The sequence below is a fragment of the Dendroctonus ponderosae genome, unplaced genomic scaffold, assembly GCF_020466585.1.
Source record: "Dendroctonus ponderosae isolate FM_Combo_2020 unplaced genomic scaffold, Dpon_F_20191213v2 Dpon_F_20191213_1, whole genome shotgun sequence".
NCBI lineage: Eukaryota > Metazoa > Arthropoda > Insecta > Coleoptera > Curculionidae > Dendroctonus > Dendroctonus ponderosae.
The window spans coordinates 45,519,583-45,544,522 of NW_026017110.1; the positions used below are offsets into that span (position 1 = coordinate 45,519,583).

The 24,940-nt window shown below is 35.7% G+C and overlaps 1 protein-coding gene across 2 annotated transcripts in view; it reads left to right on the top strand.

Moving 5' to 3' along the window:
* Positions 1-202: 202 nt before the first annotated feature.
* Positions 203-24,940, top strand: part of LOC109541359 (ras association domain-containing protein 10) — a 49,962-nt gene continuing 25,224 nt past the window's right edge. The window contains exons 1-2 of one of the 2 annotated variants that reach the window (XM_048669585.1): positions 203-510; positions 16,035-16,054. The gene's annotated coding sequence lies outside the window, so the exon portion shown is untranslated. The remainder of the gene's footprint in view (positions 511-16,034; positions 16,055-24,940) is intronic. The other variant, XM_048669587.1, reaches the window with a different exon arrangement.

Here is a 24,940-nt window from a genome sequence, read left to right on the forward strand (position 1 = left end):
ATTAATGACATTCGCACACATAAACAGAATGTATGTCGCACAATTCCAGTGCCTAATTCTAATCTAAGCCAATTTTTAAACCTTAGTGGCAGTGGTTTAGCCACGGTGCGGTCCAGCTTTGGTATTGTGAGTGGTACCATTTTTCTGTGCAATAATTGTGAAATAGCCCGAATACATTCGCATTAATAAACGAATTGCGACGGTGTGACATTTAGTTAACGCGCCGACTTAGCACTAGGTGCAGTGGTTCCGTCACGAAGCCCATCGTCCCGCTGCATAGTGGGGGTGCCAAGCGCCTTGATTGAATGAAAGAACCACCGCGATGTCGGCACTTTAGTACTCGGAGTACGAGGTACGGCGAGCTACTTCTGACGCGAGAACCCGCTTTTTTACAGCTGGTGCCATCAAGTGAGGCTTGCACGTAATTTTGCTCGGCATTTTTGAACGTTCATTCATACAAACTTGAACTGTGTTTGTGTTCTTGGATTGACGAGTATTCAGTGGCCAAGGGTAAGTCGTCTAAGCAATGTGGCAAACGCATTTAGAATAGTTTCACTTGGAGTTAATAATCATTGTTGCCAAACACGCAATTGCTAGAACGGTTTAGAGATATTTTTCATTATCTTTCTGTCATTATCCGAGACAACCACAAATATGATGTCAAATTTGTGACATGGTTATGAACATGACGTCTAATCAACGTGACTTGAAGGAGGCGAACTCACGTCATTAGGAGAACGTTATTTCAACAATATAAAGGTGTTCCGATTGCATTTTTGATAAAACCGAGAAGAACTTACGTTAATAAGTTCCGAAAATATTAACGTAAAAACGTCAGAAAAAGGAAAATCCTAAATTGATTGATTTTCAGATGATTTTCATGCAGCTTGCGATGTTCACAATTTATTTTTTCCGGTCATATAATGGCAAAATAGACAAAAGCGATAGTTATGTAAAGGAACGAAAAATCATAAAAAGGAAAAAATTGTCGCATACAGGCCCAACGCGTCACATTGGGGTCCCGAGAGCGCCTGCTTAGAAAGCGGAAGTTTAATCTCTTAAATTCGACTGTACTACCGACACGTATTCACATAACTAATACGTCTTATAGACGTGATTAATGCGTGTTAATGATGGATAAATTATTTCATTGAATTCATGTCATAGATTGAGACAAACTCGTACCAACGTCATAAATACGTGATATTGGGGACGTTAGAAGTGCCTCTCAACACGTTAATGTCGTGTGGTTCTCTAGACTTGCATCGCGTGTTTAGAAAATATCTACAGGATGACATTATGAACTAAGACAGTTACGGGGTGTCTCAGGATCAGCGTACGATAGAATATTTCAGGAAGAAATGCAATTTGAATCCTGCAAATTTGGATGATGGCATTTTCGGAGAAGCTCTTTGCAGATGAAATAACAGGCGAGATTCAAATTCCATTACTTCCCGAAATATTTTAGTGGACGCTGCCGTGAGACACCCTGTATATGGAATATGTGATATATGTATAGTTAAGCAGGGAGAGTCGCACCACTTCAAATTAACATTACGAACTTTAGGTTTAAAATTATCAAATTATATTGATGGAGTTACTTGAAAAAGTAGTATGCTTCCAGTTTACCTGACTATTCGCTAGTTTAAAAGACCAGAGGCCCCCTGGTGGCTAAAATTTTAACTACAAGTTAAGTAGTAATTTGACACTTGTTTTGTTAAAATTGGTTCACATCTGCTTGTAATTTGGTTTGTTTTGTGCTAATCAACTTTTGCAAGCTTTGAAAGAATAAGAAACAGATCAAGTGTGTAAGTAGTGTTTTATGTTATAAATGTCATCAACTCCAATAAATAAACAAGTCTCAACTGTTACTCGACGAGTAATTTCACGTTTTGCAGCGCCACCATCGGTAGTTGAACTCGCGAATTTGCCTCTTAAACCGGGAGAGATGTTCTCAAATGCAAAAGTAATTAAAATAATCCTTGGCCCAGCTTCCTTGTCTGTGGTAGTATAGCTAGTCAACTATGGTTAAAAAAGTAAATGAAAAAATAATCATTGTGGGTGATACAGTAAGATTTATTTCTAATAAAAGATATAAAATCTCATTTTTATTAAGGAAAATAAATCTGAACACTCTTATAAAAGATAATTATATAAAAATTTAGACTAGACTAGTTTAACGTCATTTTCATCTCCGAGTAATGATCCAGGGCCTAAAGGATAGTCTGCAAGTACCTGGTTTTTAAGCGTTTCTTCAGAGCGGTTTTGCGAATTTCAAAAGTTGACTTCCATTTCGTTATTTTTTATTGCCAATTCAGCATTTTTGAGGTTTTTCTGATTCCGTTGGCCATATTTACTCCATCTTTGCTTCATTTACTCTAAATGTGGAAAAATACTCGCTCATAAAGCAGCTAGCGGATTGAAAATTGGCAAAAAAACGAAACGTTTTTTTCGATTGAAAACTTAGTTTTTGTCGAAAAAATTATAATCCTTGAAAATTGCTCTAAATCTTAAGGGTTTTCCGGCCACCAGGTGAATTTTCGACAATTTTTCCCTTCTCCAGGGCGTTTCATATGCACGAGTTACTTTGAGAAAAGTTTTATTTAAACCAACTCCTCGGTCTTTTTTTGGGCGGAACAGGGAACCGTCACCCTAATCCAGTTGCAATATTTTTCCTTTTATGCAGTTTGTTGGTTTTACAGATATTTCGGTTTTTTTGCTGGTTCAAAACATTTTATCATTTTTTAAAAGCTGTTTGTCAAAAACCGGCTATTGGGTACCTGTTCATATGCCGAACATTTTATGAAGAATTACTGTTTTTCGATTGGAAATTTAGTTTTCGAGTAAAAACTTCAAATGTAAAAATGGTGCAATATATTTAATTTTTTGCCAATATTCTCTCTAGAAGATGTTCTCTTATTTGCAATGTATAGCGGTCTGTTTTTTAATGCTTTTATTTATGGCATCAATCGCCTTTTCGTTATTTGTCTGTGTTGTTTATAATTAGAGAAATGCCAAACATACGTATATAATCTTGTAAAATTAACACTGTAAAGTGAGGCAGACAGTGAGGCTGTGATTCATTTAACTTTTATTGCCTATCAGACCAATCTAAAACATTATTATTTATTATTAATTATCTGAGAACCTATGGCGTTTGAGGAAAACCTCTTAACAAGAATATTGACCATATTGTCGGCAGCAGCACGACATTTGTGAAACTAGAAAGAACAGTTTGATTTTTCGAGTGGCATCGATGATGGCGTTCCTTTTAGCGCGGTTTTATGTTAAATTGTGGTACGCATCAGCCATTTGGCAGCCATAAACGTTCTTCAAATAACATCGCGCACAGAGCGACTGTATGCTTTTTCGCTGCAAATTATGTCATTTGCCGTGTTTAGGGTGGCAAACGATTCATACGAAAGTGTTTAATTCCGTTCATATAAAAGTATATAATTGATCAAGACAAGTTCCATTGCCATTGGTGAGGACGTTGAAAGAAATTATACGCTGGCCAAGCAACAACCACACGTGATTTTCAAGTGATTATTTGGCAATTGTACGTCATTTGACTAAATAATAAATATTTTATGACGTCCTTTTTATTACGTCGTGAAAACGTCAGTAAAGTGACGTCATGCGATTTTTTAGTCAGATTAAAAGAGAAACGTGTTAAAGATTAATGCAATGTATACTTTATGACTACTTAATACGTAGTCGCCCTATGCAAACGGGTTTATGTTCAGATCGTTTAAAAACAAAATCTATCTATTTATACCTTAAGTTCTAGTTTATTTTCAACTGGCTTAGGAGTAAAATGTATTTTTTTATCCCTGGTGAAAAGTACGTAAATTCGCCAAAGTTTTCGATAGCGAAAGAATCACTTTTACTCATTACAATGACATGACAATGACAATTTACTGCGTGAAAAGTGGTAACTTTCGCCACGCACACTGACAGCTTGGCCGTTTGTTACTGACTGTAAGCTAACTGTTTTGACAACATTTTCAAAGCCGTTTTTCTCAAAACCTTATACTTTTCTCGGCCAGTTTCCACCGACCACTGAGTGGATGTCAGTGCTAACAGCCATCATTCATTTCATTCATAGAACAGTCAAATAATGACGTACGCTTGCTGTGAGTGAATAGTCAAACTCGCAGTATTTCATCATCGCATCATTATAAAATAATTAATTATTAAAATATTATTAAAGCACGATTTCCTTAATTGTCAGTAAAAATACTTTGTTAATCGTGAGATTTATTCAATTGTTGCACTAGATTGGAGTGCATTCATTAGATGGACTTGTTTTGCAACAAATTTTGCATTTCGCACGTTGAAAGAAAGGCAACGTTTACGATCTGGAATTTATTAAAATGGTAATAATTAACTGTTATTTCTACAGTCTCATTGAATACCTATCACACTATGTTTACAGTTCTTGGTCACACTTCAAAGCCCACTAGCAGATACCAATCTGATTGTAGTTGGTAAAGTACAATTAATATTGTAACACACTATTGTCTTTTCTCCCAACTCTTCCAATCCTCAATAACCAGTTATCTGAATTGAAACAATTGATAGTATATTTTATTAACGATCATTCGATTGCAACCATTTAGATGTTTCTAGGACATTGCACGTAATGGAATCTTCGGCAACATTGATGACTTTCTACGAGGCAACAGTGACGTTGTTTTATTAGACTTTTAACAGTTTGTAGACATGCAAACACATGGCAAGGCTTCAATTTAGAGCTTGACAAATGTTAGTGGAGTAATAGAAAATATAATTGGCAAACAAGGATAATGTGGGTTTTCATGAGATACCTGTGCTCACACGATAGGTACTATATTCGCGTTCAGTTGAATTTATGCGTGAATATGAAAATGTTGTTACTTGTTTTTTTTAATTAGTTAACAAAACAACTATATAAAAAAATACTTGCATCACAATAATTATTACATTTTGCTAATTAACCCCAACTAGAACCAAACCTTAATATTAATATTTAGTGTCGCCACATTTTTGTTCTAACGGTAAGACGTTCGGGCATTAAAAGTATGATTCTCTGAAAAAACTTACACAAAACATTAGAATAAGAATGAGAACAAATCAGCTTTGTAGGAATCGGTGCAAATTTTCCGTCGCTGTCTCCCGGACTAGTACGACCGCTTCTACCACAGCGCCTTTGTGTGGTGCAAACATTATAAAACGTCGCTGTTAATGTTCCGCAACCGAATAATTGTGTGTCGAATTCTTCGCACCTAAGCCCAGAAGTTGCGCCCTGATTTGCCTACATTAAAAAAATATTCTTAGTTGCCTCCGCTTGAACCACTGGTCACTTTTCAGTCAGTTTCTATTAAAGCATGAGACATTCTAAAGGAGAATTGCCAAAAATGTAAGTCCAAAAGACCATCACTTGAACAAAGATGTGTGACGGTTTATTACTGGGTTAAACCAATGTACCGACTAAAATGAGTCATGAGTCATGCTTGGAAATCCGGAAAAAATTTGCATATAATGCGCTGTGCAGCTCTTGCGTGAGTGGATATTTATTGCCTAAGTAAAACTTAGTCAGGCTTTCACGTCCGAAGATATACGATTGTCTAAATCAACAACTTGCACCGTTCTTGTATTATAAGCGCAACAGCCAAAACTTGAATGAGCTTGAAGCAGCCGATTACTTCTTTCCAAATTAAACGTCATAAAGTTTGCTGATCTTCATTAAAACGGTAAAACTATAGTGGGTTGGCTGGCTGTAAAAACTTTAACGTACTTTAAATGGCGTACATCCGGTGCAAGTGGTTCCGGTAGAGAAATTATTCGTCATCAGCCTTTTCGATTAAGTGAAAAGGTTTTATTTCCTTCTTGGTTAACCAACGGCTACATTTGAATGGTCGGTACCAGGGTTTTTAACCTTTTTGTTTCAGTCGTGGGTCACTTTCTTTATTTCGAATTTCTTGTGGACTACGAGAGAACATAAGAAATGGTTGGAGTGTTAATTTAGTTCAATAAATAATAATAATGATGAATGATAAATGTTCTAGTTGAAAAGTTGAAAAAGTTCTAGTTGAACTTGAGTTAAAATTAATGATTGAAACAATCATTTGGTTCAAGGCTCATTGTCGTTCCAATCGTGAAGAGAGTGGAGGAAGCAATTGAAAGTGAAAACCTTTAAATCGACGTGACTTCTAACCGACTTGTTCGATTTAAGTGATTTTTAGCTTGGGTAGACGAGAAATAAGTAAGTAATTTTTAATGTCGTCCATAGAGCGAAGTTTGTAGCAAAAAGGCTGAAAATATTTCTTTGACTCTAAAGCAAGAAAGCAATATCGAGTCGAGGTTTTACAGCACGTTTTCTCAAGGAGTTTTATCTGGTTTTCGATTATGAAGTCAAAAAAGCAAAGTTAAATAATTTTCTTCTTCTTCTTCTTCTTCTTTGGACTACTTCTTCTTTCTTGGAAGCATGGATTTTCTTATTTCATCAGCTGCCTGTCTAAATAATTGTAAAGATGCCATCACAAACAACTAGCGTAGGTTCTGCAGACACGCGTTATTGCAGAATCAGTTGTAGTAGTCGATATTTATTGTTCCTGATAATATGTTTGAAGCACTCCATTTTTCTTCTGTTCACTGTGAAAGCTACCTCTTTCGTTTCTCCCATTTTCCTAAGTACTTCTGCGTCATCATCATCTAAGTCTGAATGGGTAGCTGAGCCCGAAAATTCAGAAAGGTCAAATTTTGCCTACGATCCAGTCACACACTCTTGGAAAAGTTGGAAAAAGTACTTAATTTTGTGGAGTTTGTTACCTTTATCTTTCTAAAAGCGACTATGTAAGTAAAGATCCGCCAACAGATCTGAATATCAGAGAATAATTAGAAATGTGATAGAACAGTGTCGCATTGGTTTGAAACCAATCAGCAATGTCTCCTCTCGAGGTTGATTACCGTCCAGAAATCGGTTTGCTACAGCTGTGAAAACAAACCTCATATTTCTTGATGAGTTTGAAATTAATTTTCAAAGATTTTAAACATGGCAAAGGGAGAGAGAGATGGCACAAGTCTAATACGCGATCGACCGTGAACCACCAATACACTGTATACAATGCTTTATTCTATTCTCACCTTCCCTTCTTCAGTCTCTCTTCATTGTTCCGGAAAAATAGCTCCACTTTTGAAACACCTCGTAGACAGGTCGATAAATACAGATTTTCCATTATTATAAAAAGAAATATCCGGTCAAATGAGTAGCACTCATCCAAACAGGTTTAAAACTGCATGCAAGCATATATAATATTGCTGTTTTGCAACGGGACCGTTGCATTTCAAATTGTATGATTGTTCGGTAAAATGCATTGAAATTTATTAGAAGCCTTTGTGCTTGTTTATCAGTGCGTTTGGCTTTAAATAATTTTCAGCAGCTATTTGAAATAGACCAGGATTTTTTTTTAAATTCAAAATTAAAATAAAATTCAAACGCAAACCAACATTTGATAACTGTCGATTAATCAAAACCAAATGATCACATGAATCTTCATATGATACCTTTATTCATGCTAAGAATGTTGGCAGAAATCATATAGATCTTGTGAGGTCTCTCCGATGTTTTGTTAGCCCTGAGGACGAACATCAAGAAAAACAGGGGAAATGTAACGGGTTCGAGTTATTTTAGTAATTTGCACAGTTCTTTAGGAAAATCTGCTCATTTTTTCAACGTTTAAAAAGATTTGTGCAAACGCTACTTGTAAAACTAGCTTTCAATTAAACCGTTGTGGAAATCGAATGGAAATCGAATAGTTTGACCATTGATTTGTTGTTTAAACAGATCAGCGTTTTTTGCTGTTTTTTTTTGCGTGATTACAGGCAACTTGACTAGTTGGGGGCTACAAGCAGGCAAATACACACCGCTTTGACTAAAAAACGTGACTAATTTACACTGTTTTATTTAGAAAACTATCATTTTTCCAACCTTTACAGACAATTCGTGCAAACGTTACTTGGAAAACTAGCTTCAAATTAAGCCGTATCGCCTTGGAATTGAGAAATGTAACCAACTCAAACAGTTTTGTCAAAAAATCGACCATTTGACTAACGTTTCAAAGCGATTTGTGTGTTCCTTGCAAAACTGGATCATATTGCTGAACTTTCCATTATTTTCGCCGTTAAAAAAGAAGAAATCTTCAATCTACTAACATTTGGGAAGGTTTTTTTCTGCAAACGTTTAATACATCAATTGAAAAAGTTCGTTATGCAAACGGTTGTAGAACAAAAAATGTTTCGCAGAAAACCTGTTGCCAATGATACTTAAAGTTTAAATTTTGCAGACCAAGGCTTGCAAAATTTTAGGGAAATTTTTGATTTATTATCTTTTGACTACGAGGTTTTTGTGCAAACGTTACACTTCCTCCAGACTGCCCCCACACAAAGCCCCAGATTCTTCAAAGTGTTGCATAGGAAGACAATCCTAATCAGAATTAGATAATAAGTTCGTTCATTTTCAAAGTTAAGGCAAATTTGGCTGTGCAGCCCTCATTTTATTGAGCAGTTTTTCCTGGCGCAGAAACCCCGGCAAAAGGGCATTAAAGGCACTGGAGTTTTCATAAATTGTCTGAAATTTTGCCGGTTTTCTACTCGTTTGAAAGTTGAAAAAAAAAACCTTTTAGAAATAGTTTGGAGCTTAGGTTCGACATTACATTTACAAACTTTAACCAAAACCACTCTCTCCAAAACATGACATGAATTTTGTCACGACGGAACTCAATTTTTAACAGCCATGAAATTCCCTTTCCAACTAGAATAAAATAGCCAGAGCTTGATTGAACGTATGAAATATATTGATGCTTTGCTCTGTTTTAATAAGTGCAAAAAAGATCTGGTATTAAACTTTCTCTAAATTTAAAACTACAAAAACCTGAAAAAAGTTCTATTGTTTGATTTTGCATTGGTTGCGTTGACGATCTTTTACAAATCTGCTCGCGATCTACATTTTTGTGCCAAAGTTGGTCTGTTTTAATTTGAAACTGTTTCAAACATCTGCTGCTAATGCTTAACAATTGGCCATTTTATCAACAGCCACGCTCCACGGCTCTTATAATCGCTGAAAAGTAGGTGATTTTAAACAGACACTGACAATTCTACAGATTAATTAAGAGGGTGATTCAAACTAAAGGAACAATCCAAACCACATCAGGCCTTAATCCAGCATGAACTGTAGTGAATCTGAGCAGTCATACACTAACACCTGCGGCGCAGTCGGTCTTGGCCAAGGGAGGAAACATTGAACATTTTATGTATGAGTCGAATAATACATTGTTAACTGACGCCACTTTTGCATCACTCTGTATAATAAGTCTAAGCGTATAATCGACTAATAATCTATTGAACAGGTGTTGAGAAGATGTATGTACACATTTTAAACCATGAAAATCTTTTGACTTCTGCATCGGTTTGGCGCGCCGGATACGGTAAACCGAATTCCATTTACTAATTATCCGGAAGCTTCGCAAGTTTTGGTGTAAAGTGGATCTATAAGAAGGCATTAGCGTGCACATATATTTAATTCAATATATTCTGCCCATAAAGCTGATTTCCGTTCTTTCGAGATGGGCAGTAAATTTGAGTAAATTGGCCCTCAAAATTAATTGAACTGAAAACGGTTTGGATACTTCTTGCTTCGTGTTATCGAGTGAATTCAACCGATATAACAGCTGTTTAGGTTTTCAGTTTGCATGTACAGGTGTTTCCTTTTCCAAAGTTGCTTTTTAAACTATAGTATGTAAAGGAAGATTTCCGGTCGATGGATATTGGTCGATTCTCAAATTGGATAGTTAAGTACATAGATTAACTAAATTAAGGTTAGGTAGCCGCATATGCTTTCTATCGACCCAAAATATTTTCAGCAGTGCGATATTGCCGCGTATCATTGTCACAGTAAAACTGGTAGATAATTTATTAAAAGTACACGAAAAATTTATTATTATACAGGGTGATTCCAAATTGGCGTCATCCCTTTTAAGGGGTGATAGAGGCTCCCTTAGGGAGTACGAGAAAAAGATTGCAAATTTTTTTTTCGAAATTTTCTAGAAGATATTAACAGTTGAAGATCGAATTTCAACTTTGTTATTAAGCATTATTTTGAAATTGTTCCATGTTTAATTGATAGCATATTGGAAGACTTTAGCATTCACAAAGAAAAATTACCATCTTTGCTTCAAATTACGAAAAATTGATTGACGACTTGATATCAAAAAAGTTCTCTTCTACAATTTTTTGATAAAAAGGCACAGCGGCAATTATGCTTTTTGTCATTAACAGAGTTGGCCCTGGTCAATAATAACAATAATTTGTCAAACTGTGACTTACTTTGAATTTCCTTTCACGAATTTGCGGATAAGCGATTAGTTCAGGGGAAATACTACAGAACTCCAAGAAGCCTGTTCGGCTGTCGCATTAGGGCAAGCGGAGTGGTTCCAGGAAGATAGTGGACAATAGATGTTCGGGTCCCAGGCCCAGAGGAATACGTATTGGACATGACCGAATCAGGGCCTTTCAGGGCACTAGAGCACACTAACTGACACTTTCCCAAGCACCAAATAAATACTGAGGAAGGGATACGTTACTACCACGTTTGTACGATACAAACAGCACAAGGAGATACAAATGGAGCAGGAGTTAATTGACTGAATACGAGAAGCTGCTTGATAAGAGTGGATAATAAGGAGATTACACAGGCACTAGCTTGTTTGGAGTTAACCATTCAAATATTTGGTGTTGTATTATTTATTTTTAAATACCAGTATTCGAAGTTATGAGAACAGGTTGAAATTTCGTCAACAAATCTTGTTGAATTTACCGTTTATCCTTGTCTATCTTATTGTCAGTCTGTATAATTCCATGGTTACCGGAGTTTTAAATAATTACGAAGCCACAGGTATTTGCGCAATGTTAATTAGGCAGATTATCTTGTAAAACATTGCTGCCGTATTTCCGATATGGTTTTTTAAAAATTTCTCAGTTTTTAATAACAAGTAATTTATTTTGCTGTTTTTTCTGTACTCCTTTAATAGCGCCAGACAACACCTCCAGAGGAATGACGCCAATTTTGAATCACCCTGTATATAACTTGTTACACACCTGACACCCTGTTATTTGGAATCGATCAACTTTCAGATAAGCCAAATTTGCCTGCATTTTTCCCTAAACAATTTGTCAGTGAATTTGGGCACACCCAGTATGCCAGTCTCAACATTTACAGTTTGCTACTTTCTCACCTTAATAAATGTGTACTTTTAGCTAGAGTAATACATTGGAAAAACATTTTTGGAAGTCATTTGACTCTAACTATGCTGAAAAATGTAGAAAAGGCGCAAACATTCTTGATTTTTGCCAGTTTGGCAATCCTGAGCCTGAAAATTTATGTTTTCACTCAACTGTGTTCGTTCTTTCCTTAAGAAGTTCAAATCTTGCAAATCACAGCCAGGAGCTAAACCGAATGTTCACCATCTTTAGACAACACGCTGACAGTTTCAGGAAATTCCCATAAATTGGACTTGGACAACACTGTGTTGAGTTGCGCTTGTGAGTTTTTGCGGTTCTGTGAGTTAATGAAACATAACTCGCATGTTAATGAGTTAAAACTGCAGAGCGGAACTGCAAAGAGCGGAAAAAATGCAGAGAAAAATAAAAATATATGCGCATTTATATGCACTGTATTTAAAAAAAATATGCAACCATTCCAAAAATATGAATTTAAGTAACAAAGCAACGTGTGTCTACAAACTATTTTATTAAGGTAAAAGTTCATAACAGTAATAATAAAAGTCCCACATATGTTTAAAAACAGAAAAATTCCGCTCAAAATCTACGGAAGTTGGAGGTGCATATAGAAGTTTGGAAATAACGGTTATTGGTAAATCTGGCATGTTTATTTGAGTGTTAAAATTACCATCAAAAGTGTCCATACATTTTTAACGAGTTGAAACAGTTAGGTTACCGTTTAAGCTACATTTCGGATTTTTTGAGGGTTGGTAAACAATTTTTGGCAAAAATGCGTTTTTTTTAAACAGCGTTAATAAATGCAAAATTAATTTTTCCCGCTCTTTAGTTATAACACACGCACTGCACGAACTCCTGAAAATTCGCTGAATTACCCAAGCTAAAGCAGTGTCGTGCGCGAAATGCACAACTTCGACAGCCCGAAGTGTATAATGTGTTTGTTGTACAAAGCCGTTCGGACACTGGTTTTTGGAAAAACCTGTCAAGGGACCAGTTAATAGTGTTTTTGGGTTCAAACCAGTGTCGTGTTCTAAGTGTTCGGCACAAGATCCACATTAGACACATTTGGATGTCTCTGATTGACTTGGCATCGTTCCATCGCCAGCAGATTCGCTGAAATTGATTGGGCCAATTTCATGCCTTGCGCCAATTTTATTCGTAATGGTGGTGCGAATGCGAAACTTTCATTCGCAAACTCTCCACTTGGTTTAATCTGCCCACTCCTAGTGGGTACCTGAAAATTAGGGTAAAGCAGTTCCAGAAGACGTAAAAATCCTTCGCAAAAAAGAAACAAGTTGAAATTCCCCGTCTTTAGACGACACTAGGACATACTATAATCACGCGGAAATATTCATAAAAATCCCACCAATTTCCGATTTTTAGCAGTTTTTGTACATCTAGGATTCTAAATTAATGCTTTCAGTCAACTAGGTCTTTTCCTTCAAAAATTGAGATCTTGCAATCTAATCCAAGAAGCAACTAGAAATTCTCCCAGCCTTTAGAAAATACTCTCTAAGGAGATAATTGATCGCTTCTAGCAACTGCGTTCTCGCTTTTAAAGATCTCCTAAGCTAAGTGAAGGAGCAGCGTCAGAAATTTTGGCAGTTTTTAGAAAACACTCGGAGCTAAGTCCTAAAAGATTTCATAAAAATTGCACAAAACTCGGATTGGTGCCGGTTTAGAAAATCCGCGTTTCTAAATTGATGTTTTCAGTCAACTGCATTCTCGCTTAAAAAAAAATTGATCTTCCAAGTTGAAGCAAGCAGAAGTTGTCCCAGTCTTTCGAGAGTAATAGGAACTGAGAACGGATAAAGTTTCGAAAGAATCGTACAACATTTTGATTGTTGCCAATTTGGTAAACCTGTGTTATAAATTCTGGTCTGGTAAATTAAAAATTGATGATTTGTGTGTTTTCTTTTGAAAAAGGACAGACGTTCTAAGCTTAGTTAAGGAGCAACTAGAAATGTTCACAGTCTTTTGAAAACAGTTAACTACGTTTGCGGATTAAAAAATGCATTTCTTCTAAACTAAACCAAAGAGCAACTAGAAATCTTGGCATTCTTTGGAAAACACAAAACCCTGATTTATGCCAATTTGATACATTTCAATTTCAAAATTGATGTTTTCAGGCAAACTGCGTACTCGCTTTAAAAAAATTAGGTCATCCATGCTAAACCAAGAAGCAAGCAGCAGTTTTCCCAGTCTTTAGAGAATAATCGATCCTAATAATGGAAAAGTTTCGCAAAAATCTTACAAAATTCTCATTTGTGCGGGTTTAGTAAATCTGGGTTTCAAAACTGATGTTTTCAGGGAAAAAGGTTGGGCCTTAAAAAATGGATATGTGTCCTGCTGAACCAAGAAGCCACTTGACAGTTTCGCTGGTCTTTAGACATACTTGGCTCTAAAGGTCAGGAAAGTCTCATAAGCATCGCACCAAAGCTTGATTTTTTCAAGTTAGGTTAATCAAAGGACATAAGTTGCTCGTTTCAGTGAACTGAGCTCCCAATTTGTCCGAAACTAAAACGAGATGCAATTTGAATTTGATCTCATTTTCAGAAGACAATTGACTCTAAACATGCCAAAAGTTTCATAAAAATCGTACAATGTTCAAAATGACCATCAATTTGAACACTGCACACATTTGCACATGCAGTGATTTCTATATCCAAAGTGCCAAATTCCCGAAAGACAATCGAAATTTTGTCTAGCGAACAAGTGCTTTTAATGATTGTGTAATTTCTAACCAATATGGTATTTTATGGCCATTTTCATAAATAATATTATGGAAAATTTAGCTTGATTAACTACTTAAATAATAAATCATTTTATTTACACAGAACTGATGATTGCATGGCAGTGGCATTATAAAATCCACACATTCAAGAGTACGTTAGCATTGTTATCGAAAGATGTGTTTCATTATTTGAATATAGCCGTTAACCGTCAGTTTGTAGGGCCCTTTTGTGCGACCGAATACACCTGTCGTTCTGTAACGAACAACGGTTGCATCCGGTTGCAATCTGACTTGCTGTGCTCCACACGAACTGTGCTTTTATTTTGATAGGCCACTTATTTCTACAAATTTCAGTTAATTATCTTACTGCACTAACTACTGGTTACCGGCATAAAACTTGTTATTTTCGCATGTGTACAGATAATCATTTTCGTGCGTATTTGTACAAACTGTTATTTTCGGCGATGTGTGTTCTTAATGATGATATTTGCGCTGCGCTCTTTTTAATAGCTTTGCTTTCGAATGCAGAACGTAATATGTTCTCAGATTTCTTATCCTAATTACATGTTCTACATTAGGTTTCCAACTTCTGTATAAGAAAAAAGGCAAAGAAATACAAGAAAGAGCCAGTCAGGGTAGTTATGTGATTCATCGCCAACCACATTAGACATCCCTATTTATATACCATTATCTACTAAGCTATTGAGGCGCATAATTCTCAAACGTTAGCAAATGTGACTCATCCGAACCAAATTAGACTTCTACTTAAAATACCAATGTTTATTAGACAACATTAATTAACAATTAAGCTGCATATAAATAAGACTCCAACCAAAGGGTCCACATTCTGCTTTTGTACTTTGTATAGGCAAGATCTCATTAGTCTTTAATTATTTTAAATATTAAACTATACATCTATTCGAAATAAAAGGTTTTTGAAAGACTTTTCGAAGAACGTATCATTTGATTAATTGGGTGGTCCAATTGTTGTTTTTTAAACCGTTAAAGTTGCTAGTTCGGTTAAATTAGCCAAAAATTGTACAATTTTTATGACGATTTCACATTTTGAGACACTGTAAAATATTGGAAGCCAATTTAAGTAATGCCGAAGCGATTGTTGCAAATACAATAGATCAAAAACTAAGGTAAGCCTGGGTAACACTGTGTTGAGTTGCGCTTTTGAGTTGATACCACTCGGTGAGTTGGTGAGTTATAACTCATCGCACCTCAATGCACCGCACCTCGAATTGCCATTGTAGCGGAATAATTCTTGAAATCAGAACTTTTAAAGGACATTTTTCTTAGTTAACATTTTCTTGGTTTCTATCATCGCTTGCAAACTGAGCCACCAGCTAATTAGCTTGTCTCATTATTCACAGTTTTTTGTTTAGTCAATATTTTTGGTAAAACAAAATTAATTCGGATATTAATTTTAGTTTTGGCGATGTGCATTAATCAATGCAGCTGAATGAAATTCAGGCAAATATAAAGGGCTCTAAATTTTAAATTAAATCCATGAAAGATCGGTGCTTGGAGCGTTTTTCGTTTAGTTTGGGTTAGTTTGGGTTAGGCTTTCGATATGTTGGAACGTGCAATTTGCCTTTGAATTTTAATGCGAACAGGCACTTTCTACAAAAATTTCAACAATAAACAAACTGATATCGAACTGCGAAGTAAAGCATAAATCATCGAAAAAAAAAAAGCGAACAAGTAAATGATTATGCTATTTATGATTATGGGTGTTCGGATAATGCGTTAGGAAATTTTTAGGAGCATTCTACATGTTAAAATAATGGTAGTAAATCATATAATAAAAATTCGAAGATTGAATGTTTTCCGAGTTACAGCTCATCAAACCTCATTTTTTTTTAACCAGTTCTATTTAAACAGTTCAGTTTCCCGAGAAGCAACTGAAGTTTAACGGATTTTTCATGTTTATCTTCTTTGCTTTGCTGATTTCAAATAAGTTTAGCGTTGGACAGATTTCCTGATGTACTAAACACATTTTCTTCTTCTTTTCCAGGTGGCACTACGCAGCTTTCGGTAAGTTTATCATGACTTTGCCACTGGTAGCCGTGAACATATGGAACTTTTAATCCCATATTCATCTGATAGAGTGTTTGATGTCCATTGAGCTATTGGCTAAACTTTGGAAATATTTTGGGAAAGTTCGTATGTTTAGATCAAGCTCATCTGAAGCTTTTCGCTAAAGAACCGCTTCAGATACGAAATTTTGGATTGTAGCATTAACACAAGAAGCATGAGCTGATAGTGCTGATTTCGTTCCCATTAAACCATTGATTCCTTCACAAGATATTTTTGTACTTTGGGAATATTTTGAGCGGCTTTCTATTTTTACATCAAGCGCAGCTGAAGCTTGACTCCAAAGAACCGTTTCAAAGAAGGGCATCACATTAGTTATGCGTAACATTTTACCAAATAGGTGTCTGCAGCGTAACTGCACCAGTGAGTCAATGTGCTGGTGCGTTGGGTTGGCGCACCAAGCCATTTCGGCATCATTTTTTTTTTCGGTGTGGTTTGGGAAATGCTCTTTTATGCACTCCCAGAGCTGGTGGTCTGTCGCTCTGGTATGTGTGGGACTCCAGCTAAGCTGTTTACCCACTAAAACCCTTTCCTCACCGCCGAGGTGGTGTTTGGCCTCGCACCGCGGTCATTTCTGTCCTATTGTGCACTCGTACTTTTACTCCCTCATTATCCCTGTATATTCAATGAATTCCAGAAGAGTCTTGAGGGGAGTTCGCATGATCAGGTCTGGTGGAATTCCATCCCCTCCCAGGAGTCTTAACATGCAGTCTAACATGCAGAGTAGTTTCGTCCTCTAATTCGCAACCCCTGCAGGTCGGTTGATCGCTCAGTCCCATCCTGAAGAGGTGTTTTTTGCAGGGGGCGTGTCCTGTTTTCGGCATCATTGCGCCAACTACTGAAAATTAACTGAGTTACTCATGCCTAAACTAAGGGTTGTTGCAAAAAAATTCTGTTGTTTTAGAAGTTTTTAAATCTCCCGCATTACGAGATTTTTTTACGAGTCAGTTTTTCCCCTTTTTCTTAAATGAATAAATAATGTAGATACCAAATATTTACATTTGCCTAAGTTGTGGAAAATTTATTACCAACGTTTATTGTCTAAAGCAAATTGCACTTTCACCATTATTTTTAACATTAATAATTCAATCTGACTGGTAAATTATTCATAAACCAGTTGACGGATGTGTCCCGGTACTCGAAACGGACACGTCTTAATTATTCCCTTTCGCGTTCGTCATAATGCAATGGTTACATTGTTAAGGCTATAGGCTCACCCGTAATAGCATAGGAATTCCCGTGCATTTTTGGCAGTGAATTACAGAAAAACTATTTCTTGTATTTGATTCAAACTTGAAAAATTAGATAGATGCTATCCTCTTGCATGTCAGAAAGTCGTTTTGAATTCAGAAAACTTTATCTGAGTATGCTTAAACTGAGCAACAATAGTTCAGAAATGTAAGCTTTTTTTCAAATTTCGTTTATACATGGTTGCAATTGTTTTTTCACATATAAATTGACTTTCTGACAACCTCGAAATCTTCTAGTTTAGAATGCTTCAAGTTTTTTTTTAGTTTGGATAAAAGATGCGACCAGGATTCCATGCCAAAATAGGCCATTTTCAGGGACATTTTTTCGTCAAATTCTAGCTCGATTTTAATGCTGTCTCTCTCATTTGTCGAACTGTTTACGCCGGGATTGCACCCGTGAACGGATTTTTTAGGACCGTAGTAGGAATTATGTTTTAAATCAAACTTGTACCTGAAACATTCATTTTTTATTTGGGTACAGGTATTGGTCAGGGAATATAAAATCCCGACAAAAGTTATTAAATGCAGCAGAACGAATCGCCTATTATCATCAGTGTGGCTCGCTGATTATTTATTATTTTATAGTTCTTACTCATTAAGAGACCCCAAACAGAACGAGAATTGCTCCGAAAAACTGGAATTGCAACTAACATAAGAATACACTTTAGTTATAATGAAGATTTTAGTAATAATTTATAATATTTTAGGTATTTATAAATCTTTCTGATTTAAATTTTTGTTTTTAGCTTTTCTTCTATGATCTACTTCCTTTTCCACTAGGTATACCAGCTTCTATCATTGACTGCTAAGCCATTGTTCTGTGTTCCTTTGAATAAGATCGGTGTGAATGTCTTAATATCGCAATGAAAATGGGATAATATCCATAATGCTGAGCAAGCTATTATTTCTGTTCTATTGCCAACTCACAATTTTAGTCATTCATTAGGTTTCTACATTAACAAACCCTAAATTAAGTTGTTTGTAACATCGGAAAAACGCTCAGATAGATTTTAATGAAACTTGCTGTGCATTTGTTATCCACCGTAACATCTATGCTATTTTTTTTATGTCAGAGCCATATTTTCCTGAAAACTCGCGTCTGTTTGTCGTAAGATTTCTGATTGGGACGACAATACATTTGCAATGCAATTCGGACGAAAGCGATTTGAAAATCCAACACGGAGCCTAAGACTTTGACCATGTTGGTTAGTTGAAAGTTACACAACGCTTTACATTTAATTGATTATAGTTAATAGTACAGTCCACGACAAACAAAATTAGACAATTAAATAGTTGTTGTGTAAATCTGACTTTCTTCCTTGGTCTGCCTTTACGTAAATGACATAATACTGACAAATAAATTTTCCTCTTATCACAATGCCACGTTCAAAATTACTTAAAAAACCTGAAATTTAGATTATTCGGGGAAGGATAGTCAACAAAAACAGTAGCTGAGATATTTGGAAAGCCGAAAGCACGATTTATTAAATTGTAAAGAAATTACTTAGATTGTCAAATTTAAACAAGTTTGTGAAATTTGCATATTTGGCGTATTTCGCAAAGCCTGATTTATCAAAATCGGAAAAAATTGCTACTGTCGATCGTAGTTGGGTCGTCTACTTTTATGGGTCGTCAACTGTACATTACATCGTACAGCTGGCGAGTTTTTCAAATACTTTTGAAAGTGTCATTTTGATAATAGGAAAATTTATTTGTCAGTATTATGTCATTTACGCAAAGTTAGATCAAGTTAGAAAGTCATTTTTACACAACAACTTTTTAATTGTCTACTTTTATGTGTCGCCGGCGTTTGCAGTTAATGTCTTAAATTGTTAATAGAAGAGTAACGGACATTTTTTTTGTAAAAGCTATGAATGCAATATTTTACAGAGTCCAAGGAAAAATATTTAAAAAGAATTAGTGCACCAACTAAAAAAATCAGTTGATTCGAACTACCAAATAAAACGTTCTGGAAGTTTTGTACCACGACTCAAGAATTCCTCACTTGTGCAAAGTCGATGAACTCGGTTGCTTCATCAAAACATGAGTTGTATACAGGGTGTCCCACCGGGAACCACCGAGTTCGATATCTGGCAAACTGTAATTAGGAGAAATTGAAAATTGGACAGTGTGCTAAGGTCATTGGGGGCAAGCGGTCTAATATATTTTCAAAATGGCCACACTTCCGGTTATACCGGAAGTAGGTATCAACTTGCTTATTTTAAATGGAACGCCCTATATATTATTACATTTTTTTAACTCTACTCCAAATTCTAAATATATTTCATATACAATATCTCGTAGCCAAGTCTAACCGTTTTTGACAAATTTGGAATTTTATTTAAAATTTACCGTTGCAGCCACTCGAATAATTATTAATTTTTCCTATAAGGGAATTTCTCATACTTTATTTGAGTCGCATTTATTGTTGAAAAGGATTTACTTTAATGAGATTTCGAAAACATTTTGAAAACTATTAATACCATGTTAATATGTTAAAAAAATAAGTTTCAAAATACAGTTGAGAAAACCGCAAATACAAAAGACTCTTGAGTATTGAGATAGTTACATTAAATATCGAGAATTGCTAAGTTTCTCATAAACCAGGTGCTTTGGTGGCCAAGTGCTTGAAGCTTCACAGTCCCACCCAGCGGAGTGTGACACCCTAAAACCGAAAAAATCCAAACACCTGCAAGTTGTTGTGCAATAAACACCATATTGAAAAGTCGGTGCGGTCATTTGGTTCACATGATAATTGCAACTTAAGTGACGATGTGTTTTAATTATTTTAAAACGAATTTTAAAAGCTCTTTATCCAAGTGCTAAAGTTTGTAATTAAGGCCCAAACATTGCAATATTTATTGATGGCGATGATCTTTTAGCCAACACTTTTTATGATCCTGTTCAAGACTTAACTCTTTGAGGACATAACGGAATGCAGGACAATAAAGAAGAAAATCCCTACAAAGCATCTGACGTCACTTTACGCCACTAAACATCCAATGTAAGCGTTCATATTCCATTTAGTGAAAGGATTTTTATTTGAAGTAAATGTTCCCGCTACTGGCCAAACAAACTCTACCGGCTTATCATTATTAAAAAGGCTGCGTCATGTGTTCATACTAGTGAAAGGTACAGATGGTTTATGGGACCATCAATAGAATTTGACATGTTAAATGGTCACTACTGTAACCGCAGATTTTGCAAAGTTTTACATGAGTTGGAGTGTGGTTTATTTGATTTATGAGTCACATAATTAGAGAATTGGCAAATAAAAATTGCAATGACTGCCAAATGGCCAATTACACGTGCGGGTATAAAGGTAACTTATGTAACGTAATGTTTTTAAACAAGTGATAAAATCTTGTTAAAATGTTCTTGCGTAAACGGTGGAGGAGCGGCCGATATAAAATTAACTCGGTCATGCCCAGGCGACCAAAAACGTAGCTTAAACGTTAAATAAACGTCATAAAACACACCAGCCATAAAACACAGCATGTAATTTATTTCGGAAACATTTACTTTTCTTTCAAAAGTTTCTTACAAAAATCGTGGTTAATTAATAGCAGATTTAAGGGCGAACCTCGATTTTCACGTCCGTCAATAGCCTCCTGACCGAATCAAAACCCTACCCCAGGTCGCACGTTATTTTCATGTGATGATTTTCTGATTTCTCCTTAAAGTCGTCATTTGATCCAAGGAAGCAAAAAGTATTTTTATTTCCCACGGGCATCAACAAAAGCAAATAAAGAAATCGTCATAAGGACGACTAAAATGACGTGATCGGTCTGTGTCGCTCACACGTCACTCGCAAGTCATTATCTGACGTGAGTGCTGACAAATTATGACGTTGAATTCACGTTGACTCGTTACCTGACTACGCCTGTGCCAAGTTTCAGATATCTAGATAAAAGCGGCCGGGTTTGAGTAATAATGTTTGAGAATAATGAATAACTGTTAGATTTGCGTGTTTTTTGTTGTGTTGTAAAATCAACTCAAAAATGACGCTGCAAGTTTCTCAAACTCTATTTGAGAGACATAATTCCTTTTTGAATCGTTGGATAGATAATAAAAAAATCGATTCTGCCAAGACAATATGAGTACGGAATTCGAGCAGTTTTGACCCAGAAAGCGAAATTCGAATATCAAACACTTCGGTGCAAGATGATGCCAAACTTTCATGGTTTCCGTCCCGTTCTTGCTCATTTCTCAGAAGGAAAAGTACCAAAAACGCTAATTTCTACATCATTACCAAAAGAACTAAATGGCCTTTTTAGAAAGTGAACCATCGATGAGGAAGTCTTGGCAGTATTTTCAAAAAAGTCTTGATTTCAAGAATTTCTAGATTTTCGTGTGTTTTTTTGAGCTGCAAAATCGACTCAAACATGACGCTGCTTTTTGCGAAGTTTTTCAAGCCCCATTGGACCCACAAAATTCGTTTTGGCATCGTTGGATAGAGAATTGAAAATTCGTTTCAGTCATACGTGAATGTTGTCTATCAAATTAGAAAAATTATTATTAGTCGACATAAACCCAGCACAATGTGGGGGTGGGTCATGACCCCTCATGCCTTCACCCTGGATCCGCTCTTGATAACTTTCACACGTCATTTACTAGTCATTAACTGACGTCAGTGCTGACGAATCATGACGTTAAATTCACGTTGGCGTGCTACCTGACTAGACGTTTGCCAAATATCAGCAAAATACCTAGATGAAAGCGGTGGGGATTGACGAATAATGATTATTAAAATAAAAACCTCGTTTTACTAATAAATTAAACCAATTTATTTTGACATTAGTTCGTTTGCTTATAGCGACTTTGATTAGACTATGTCAAATGTCAAAATGTTTCTACAAATCGACGTCGATTAAACAACGTCTAGTCCTAGTCATAGTTGTGAATGCCTGGGTTAAAGTCGTTATGCTAAAAGTAATTTATATTTTGTGTTGGCTATGTTTCGGTTGCAGAAATATCTCAGGTTTCAAAAACATCATAAAATGGTTACTGAGGCTATAGGCAGTCTATCTGAAGGCAAAAAAATTGGTAATGGGCAAAAACACGACAATAAAATTGTCAGCTGGCACGAGCTTAGCATATACATGAGGTAACGACGTTTTATCGAAAGAGATCTAGACGATGGAGAACATTCCGGATTATTCTAAAGAAACCATTTTGAAACACTTTATTATTTCAATTCGGTTTAACTAATCCATTAAGTCAACTTCAGATCCAAGTTGAAACTAAATAAACGATGTATCAATAAGTAATCCACACGAAATAGGTAAATTTCCTCTAATTTTGCACCTCATCGACCTATAGTAAATTAAAAGATTCTCAAGTCGTGTTGGTTAACTGTTCCTGCCTACACCAGACGAAACACCCATAACAATGGGATATCAAGCTCTTTCTGGGTAAGGATTAACTAAGAATAAACACGGCATACCAATCAAAACTAACAATTATTGGCATACCTTTGTTGTTGATGATAATGCGAGCAAACACAGTGGAAAATTGTTTAGTGATCGTAAGTATTTATTCACGGCATGGCACTTTTTCAATCATTGTGCTTAAGTCAGTAATGTTGAGGACCTTCAAATGGCAATATAATTGTTTTAACTGCGCTAAGAACATTCCATGGTCCATTTTGAATAATTTATCTGAGGGTGTATCGGCACGTGCGAAAAAATGAAAATATGATCGTTCAGCAGCATCATTTTCTGTAGCGTGGACAAAACAAGGTTTCAACTGTAGTGAAATGACTTCAACATTCCAAGAACGTCTGCGATGACCTTTTTGGATCTATGTTTTACCTCCAAAATGTTTCGCTTTGTTCTTCTTTGCTAAAATTATTGAATCAAATCGAATTTGTGGTTATCTATGAAATTCTTGATTGGTGTTCCTTAAATAATTTAGTTAATGATTTTGAGGTTTTCTTATGCAATTTATTAAATTCTTCAGGAATTTAGTTAATCTAGATTTTCGTATTTTCAATTTTGTAACTGAGGTTTTTTTGTGAAATTTTCTTTTTCATTGTGGTTTGATTTCAAAATGGTTCTAATATTGAACTTATTACCTATTTGTCTAATTTTACTTGAACGCTTGGGAAAAAATTGCAATAAGTTTATTTTGATTTTGTTTCATTTGTGGATTTTGAATTTCATTGAAACATTTGTCTACACGTCTCTAAGAATTGTTTTTTTTTATAAAATTAAATTTATCACAAAATAGTTTTGTTCTATCTTATAAACTTTTCTCTTCAGGTAAAATTTAAAAATCCATTAGATTTTCTATATACAAGTTTCCAATTTGTCAAAATTTTTCCTAAATATGACCTATATGGAGAAAATAATTTTTGTTGTTTTGTTCTTTATAAATTGGGAATTTGATTGTTGGTTCTTTTGTATTCAGATGTTATATAAATTCGTCAAGTTTTTGTTCCCCTGATCATCAAACTTAAGATATTACTTTAAATGTGTAATTTTGTTGAGAAAAATTATAATTTTATTGATTGAAAATAGACTAACAATATCAAAACTTGCGTAGAATCTGCGAATCTACTGGCGATGGAACGATGCTCATTGTAGTGGCATCCAAATGTGTCTAATGTAGATGTTGTGGCGAACCCGTTGGGCACGACACTGGTTTGAACCCAAAAAAACACTCTTAACTGGCGCGTTGACAGGATTTTCCAAAAACCAGTGTCGTACCATAGGGCCTCAGAGCAGCAAATACTTTAGACACTTAACAACGCAATAACTCAAAAGCGCAACTCAACACAGTGTTGCCCAGGCCTAATTTATGGAAATTCCCAGAAACTTTCAACATGTTGTCCAAAGATGGTGGAAATTCAGTTTAGCTCCTAGCTTTGATTTGGAAGATGTTGATTTTTAAGAAAATAACCCAGTTGAGTGAAAATATTTCAGACTCCGTTTTACCAAACTAACAAAAATGTATAATTTATGGTAGGACTGAAACTCAACTTAAGTTGAACCGATTCAGTACTTGTCCGAACGCATTTTCGACGGAAAATTCTTGTCGCAACGGCCCGCGACTCGTTTTCGCACGTTGCCCGGAGTAATCTATAAATGCCGTCGCCTTTCTTCGGTCTTATTCAATTCGTCACAAAATTTCAAGAGAGGCTTATGTTGAAAAGTGTGTAGATTTTTTGTGTTTGTGTAATAATAATAAGTCAGTTTGAAAAGAAAAGTTACATTTCCCTCGACAAGCCCCAACTCACCTCCAGAATCTCTATCATCTTACACGCAAACAACTACCGAGTCGGCTTCCAAGAGAAAGAAACGTGAAAGCCAACCCTCAATGTCCAATTTCGTTAGCCGAACTTCAGCAGGAAAAAAATATCTTATTGACAAACAAATAGCTAAGGCCATATTTGCCACAAACTCAAGTTTTAGATATATCGAGAACTCGGAAATCAAGAAAGCCATTCATCTATTGCGACCTGGATACAGTCCTCCTTCTCGAAAAACGGTCGCATCGAGCCTTTTGGATGAGATTTATACTGACGAAAAAGGGGCATGTTTTTCATCTCTTTCGGGGAAAAGTGTTAACATGT